Source organism: Helobdella robusta (assembly GCF_000326865.2).
Source record: "Helobdella robusta unplaced genomic scaffold HELROscaffold_25, whole genome shotgun sequence".
NCBI classification, from domain to species: domain Eukaryota; kingdom Metazoa; phylum Annelida; class Clitellata; order Rhynchobdellida; family Glossiphoniidae; genus Helobdella; species Helobdella robusta.
Window position 1 is genome coordinate 154,711 of NW_008704310.1, and position 7,048 is coordinate 161,758.

Genomic DNA, 7,048 nt, shown 5'->3' on the forward strand with positions numbered 1-7,048 from the left:
TTTTAGTGCAACACATGTGCCTAGTTTAAAGTTATGCCTCTGGTGAATGTTATTTCTAGTCAACGTAGACTAATCTTCGGTTCAATCAAACCGTGGAGCATTTGGTACTCCAAAATTGTTTCGCCTCTAATTCCTTAATAAGTTTAATAAGGAAGGTTAAAATTTTTCTGTCTTCGATGTATTTTTTATTATTTTTCAAAAATCAGAATCTGACAGAAGTTGAAACTGTAACATGCAAGTCAGTAATATTAAATGATAAAAATTATAACGGAATTATAACGGATGAGAATATTTATTCAAGCTTTGGAATAATTTTACCAGTTTTGTAACTCTTATTAGTTCTTTTTCAATTTGTCTTTTACGTGTCCTAATTTTTAAAGATTCTACACTTGTACACTAAACTCATTTTCAGTTAGGTGATGCAAAAGAATTCAGGTGAAAATACATGGTCATCCAACCTCAAGGGTGGATCTAAACAACTTCGTCGCTGTTTTCATGTACACAAACTGTATTTCAAGTGGGAAAAGTATTCAAAGCAATATATGTAAAATAAACTGTCAACAAAATACAACAAAATAAAACAGAATGAGTGCCTCTTTCCTAAAAGACAAAAACATATAAAATAAATGGTGTATACGTTTGTAGGTGTGTTGTGAATGAAGCTTTAAAAAAAAATAAATGGCTTGCACAATAAAAAAACGCTTGCACACAAAACTGGCACTTCAAGATCTCTCAATTGCCAGAAATAAAACTTTTTTAGAAAAAACGTTAATTTTTTTTAAACTAATTTATTTATTAAATATTTATTTATTTATCATTAATATAAACAGATTAATTATTGTTTTCTTCCATTACAACCCTGTCTCTCCTAATTATTTTTCAAAAGCACCAACAGGACATTCATAACACGCCAACATCAAAGCTTCTCCCATTGGTTGCGTTGTGAGAGGTATTCGAACCCAGTTTCTGCAGTAGCATGACATCACGCCTCAACCCCTAAACCATCTCACTGTCCTCAAAACCAAGCTGAGTTATAAATAATTTTGAAAATAAAAATTAACTCTACATAGTACGCTAAACTTTTTAAAACTTTGCATATACATTTTATTCATTGTGGCTATGCAAAAGAAGTTAAAAACAACAACAGGCGTCAACAACTTCATTTATCAAGACTACAAAACACAACAACTTTTGCAAACATCTTCAACATTTCACTTCCAACGGATCATCCATTGAGATTTTTCTAAATTTTTTTTATATTCTTTTTTAGTAGAAACTGTCATTAATATTCAGAAAGTTGATGTTATGCGTCTGCGCCATATTTCACAATTTAACATCACGCTAAAAGATCTTTTTATTTCTGGCTACTTCACTGAAAATGTATACAGATGAAAAAATAATTTTATGCATTATATAAAAATTTTGGTTAAAAGTTTTGTTCTTTGATGCATTGACCAAGGTTGTACCATGCCTCACGAGGATCTGGGCTAAATAGCGTTACATATAAATACCGTTATTTTAAACTAATATGAATTATCTGGATTGAAATCATCAGTTTTTGTCAGCGAACGTGCAGTAGTGTTGACACAATTTGATCAAATTATTTATTGCAAATATCTCAATTCAACTAGCAGTTGGTCATAATTTAAAAAGTATTCAATTTATCAATTTTTAATTTTGTTTGCAGTCAGAAATTCAAGAATTTTTCAACTTATCAATTTTTGATTTATTTTATTTTGTTAAATTTTTGCATCAAGCATGTTGAATTTGTAGTTATTTTTTTATTTTCAATTAAAAACAAATTTTATAAGTTATATAAGTTGCTTTTTTTGTGACATCAATACATTTTTTACCAATTTGTTTTATCATCTTCTTAATCGTAATCCTATTTAGTCTTTGAATATATAAAATTGTTCACTTAAGTTTGTCTGAAATTGTAATTTTCCAGAAATAAATATGAAGTTAAACTGTTTCTTTAGAATTTATTAAAAGTATATTTTAGTGTTTCATAATTTTTTGAATGGTTTCAAAGTAATACAATGCAACTCTTTCTCAAGAGTCAACAAATTTTGAAGGTATAAAGTACAAATCAATTTCATTTTGGTATTTGACTTTATTTAGCTTTAACTCAATAGCTAAATTTTAAAAAATATTCTTTTATTAAGACACAGATGTAACCTTTTCAACGCTATTATTTGAAACGAACATGAAGCACAGTAACAAGGTGTAGTTTATTAGGATCGAACCTGCAGACTTTTTTAATACCATCATGAAATGGCTGGTGATTTTTTTTAAAAAAGTAGCTCATAAGCTTTCAAAAAACAGTCAAAAATTTTTTTTATTGAAAAATGAAATTTTTTGTCTTTTAGATGGTGAAATTTGTATGGCAGTGGGTAGCGCTAACATTCACACTTCGTATCTACACTGCCACTGTTACTGCTTGCTTGAAATTGAAATGCAACTTACAAGCAAATTTTACCACAACCTTCAAACAAAAAATTTCAATGGTTATTTATATAAATTTAACAATTCTTTTAATTATTTAAATAAAAAAGTTTAGAAATTATCAAAAATTGGTCAATAAAATTTGAAGAAATCAGATTGATTCAAAGAGATCTATCTATTATAACACAGATTTCACATCATCACGTTCAACAGCCCATCAATCACATTCGAGCAAGGAATCAAAACTATTTAAAAGTGACAAAGATGCCTAAAATCTTACTATATCATATTTCTAAACATACAAACTAGAAGCTAAAAATTAATAAAATATAGTGAACAACAAATAAAAAATCAAGTGTTCGTGAAAATTTTTGTTTGAAAAAAAGATTGGTTCGGGTATTACTCAGTAGTAAGTCTTATTGGTGATAAACATTGAATAAGGAGATAGTATTATTTTTCTGAAGACATCTTTATGGATATTCGTTCATGGTTACACTACTGACCAGCGTACCAGCCCACAATCGTAGCTGTAAGAGCGTATCTCATTGCATTTAATCAACATTCCGACCCACACCAACCAACCCCAATGTGAGTCGATCGCTGAGTTTATGCGCGGTCCGCCGATGCACCTTTTATATTAACACATATTTATCTACCCATTTCATCCATAATTAACAACAAAGTTAAGGTTGGATCATTGAATGAATATCTCTGGCATTGAATCGCGTATATTAAATTGAAAACAAATTTTTGGTTGCGTTAGATAGCCGGTCGAATGTACACACCTCAGATTGTCGGCTTATAACAAATGTTCAAGTGCACTATGCAAAACTTTTTATACATTGAATTGAACTCTTAAAAACTTAAAACGTAACGAAAAAGTTCTCAAGGATAAAATTTATGAATAAACCCATCAAATCTCACCTGCAATCAACACTTGCAACTCAAATAACCCGCCAAATATTGACAACAAGACAAAAATAATTTATCAAAATACCAACACAATACATCTAAAAATTGCAGAAGCTGTCATAATAAATATCATCAAACCCCAGATAAACATCCAACAAAGAATGATAGCATCATCACCAACTCGACGCCTTAATACTAAATCAATAACGATGAAGAACAAAAGAATGACAACAACAAAGATGAAGAATACGACACCAATTAAGTAACTCACTTTACTAAAAAAACTAATTTTGCTTTGTTTGAAGAAACTATAAAAACCAAACCTGAAAATCGAAATAAGGCCTATCTGCATGATGAATTTGGATAACAACAGTTTTATTAAATTTTCATATTTGGATAATAACTCTATTTTCAATAAATTGAACAATTTTCAGAAAATTCTATTAAAAAAAAATTAAAAAGACAAACTTTAAATTGAGATGCCAGCAATTCAGTAGAACTCATACAATACTCTGTAAAATATGGTCTCCTTCCAACATATATTTATAAACATTGGTATGTTTTCGTTACATATACATTTTGCACTATGCTGATATAAATATGTGTACAGCAAACAATTTTTTAAATGTGAAATGAAAAGAGAGACAAAAGAAAAAAGAGAGAGAGAGAGAGAAAGAGAAAGAGAGAGAGAGAGGTTCTGGTGCAACAGCCTTCTTGTGGTGGAACCGATTGGACCGATCGACATACCTTCTGTCGACCGCATCCAACAAACTGTTGCAAAACCCCCTCCCAACCTCGGAATGAGGGAACAATTTAAAAAAATTTTCATCGGGCAATTTTAAACTCTAAATCTTAAAACAAGAGATTATACACACATACAAACAAAAGAACAAACAAACAATCTAACAAACAAACGCGCAAACAAACAAACACACAAACAAACAAACAAACAAACAAACAAACACACAAACAAACAAACAAACACACAAACAAATACACAAACAAACAAACTATATAACAAACAGACGACAACATACCAACATACACCAATGTTTATGCACATGCTAACACACAACAGGACACCACCAACCTCTGCTTAAAAACATGTTCAGACACATGTAAACATCCATTCCTATGTACATAATCATGCACCATAAATATGTAAAAAATACAATATTAAAGAAGCACAACAATGAAACATTTGTCTCAAATACAAAAACCCAATTTTTTTTTTTCACTAGTTTTTTCTGTAGGACACTCTGACAGTAAAAACGTTGCTAGTAAATAAACACTTTGGTCACTTGCAACGGATCGGATGGAGAATAATTTTTTTTGAGTTGTTGTTCTCATGAGTTTTTTTTTGAGTCGTTGTTCTCATGAGTTTTTTTTTAAGTTGTTGTTCTCATGCTGCTCTCAGTGCAGTTATTTGAGCTGTCGTTGTTGAAAAATTTTGCTTGCATGGCGTCGAGGGTTTTGTGCGAATTTTTTCTTGCGCTGTGTCATCTTTCCTTCTGTTCCACTTATGAAGCATTAAAATTATCGCTTTTTTAGTAAAAAAAGGTCTTTGGTGAAACAATCGTTGGCTAGCGAACAAACTGAAAAATGTTTAAATCGAGTTGGTAGATAACTTTTTAACCGAGAAAGGCACGCAATTGAAAAAAACGTCAGAATGCTCGCTACAGGTGACGCCAACTTTCCAACGGCGAAGCATTTTTATATTTTTTTTGTGTGTTTTTATCAAAGTAACAGTTTTTTTTCTGATTTGAATTATCTTTCAAATGTAGTTGAAATTGTTGGAACGTTGCGTGGATCAAAACAAGTAGTTTGCTGTTAACGAAATGTTGAAAATATGTATTAGTACGTATATTTAGTTGATGTAAATATTTTTCATTTATTTTTAAACACTTGCATGCGTGTGGATTCTTTTCCAGTGCTCTATATGTTTTTATCAACGTTATTGAAGTGTTTCAATTTATTGACTATCCAGTATCCATATATAAAGAACCTCGATCGTGTCATGCAAAATATGGACGAGTGAAGTACAAATTATTAAAAAAAATTGAATTCGCCAATTTCACCGAAACATTTTGTTGGTTTCTTTAAAAATTTTGAAAAATAAAACTAAAAGATCGAAATATTAAATGACCAATAGCGTTGTAGTTTCTGTAAAATCTAATAAATCAAACGTTCAACCATCGTCTGCCCCCACCCCACCACGTCACAACGGTCTCCCCCCTCTTGTGTCCATCTTCATTCCACATCTATCTTGGACATCGTTTTCAACATCTGGTTTGGCATCTTCCGTTGTCATTCCACTGAAAAAGAGTTTCGCATCTCTCAAAATTTACTCCAAACAATTCTCCCAACACGTAGTTTTTCACGTTATGTTCAAGCTACGTTTGTATTTTGAAGTTTTCATCGGAACACTTGCTTGTTGAACATAAAAAAATTAAAAATTATTTGTTACATAATTCTTATGGCTAGTATCAGCAGCATATAGTTTGAGTTATGCGTAGGTTGTTGGACGATTTTTGAACTTACCGTTGTTATATTAGCCTACCAAAAGACATCAACGCATGCACATTGTTATATAACTCCAATTTGCTGTGTAGGTCCAACAAGTTCTACTTCACATCCCACATTTCAAACTAATGTGCATACCTCAGTAACGCTCATGCAGACGATATTATCAATGTGAAGATTGAACACATCAATCAAAGCTGATTTCAAAGTCAATAATTTGTAAAGGACAGTTCACTTTTACTTCAAAGATGAGACGTTAAATTTGTTTCATCTTAAATGGCATCCGTAACATACACATTTTATCCGTAAGCCTTTGCACAACATCATCATGTATTCGAACCAGGACATCGTGCAAATATGGTGCTTTTACTGACTGAGCTAACTTGTATATATTATATTTGTACATTGTACATAATTTATATTTGCTATAATAAATAGTGCAGATGAGCTAAACCCAATATATATATATATATATATATATATATATATATATATATATATATATATATATATATATATATATATATAAAACTTCATTTGTTTTATTGTTTTCATTTTTAATATTACACTAACTTTTATTTAAAGCAGGCACTAACTCGTGATTGTTGAACATAGCAATCTTTGGAGTCTGAAATGCTTTTTAAATGTAGGAATGGAAATATTTGAAGAAATTTATAAATGTATATATGAGGGTGTTCGATGAATTTTAACAGTTATAACTGTATGCATTATTTTTATTTTCATGTCAATCCCATGTTTTATTTAAACGATTATAAACTCAACAAAATCAATTGAAAATGTAATATTTGTGAAGTTTTTCATAATAAATTTTATTACATAAAACAAAAAAAGAAATTAAAAACAAATGAAAAACTTCTCATGAAATTTTTTCATATAGATTAATTTATTCACGATCTCTCCCTAGCCTGTTTGTTGAACAAGAGAGAACTCGCCATATAATTCTGGCAAAAAATGTCACAGCGTGCAAAACCGACAGGCATGGAAGCAAACACATTTGACGTTACTTCAGTCACACGTCCTTTGTTCATCATAGAAGTTTTCGTTGCTATGTTGTGCTAGTGACAGAAATATTGAAATCTCATTTTCGTGTTTTTTTTTAAGAACGTACAATGTTGAATGTTGTGATTTAATATCTGGAATGTTTCTC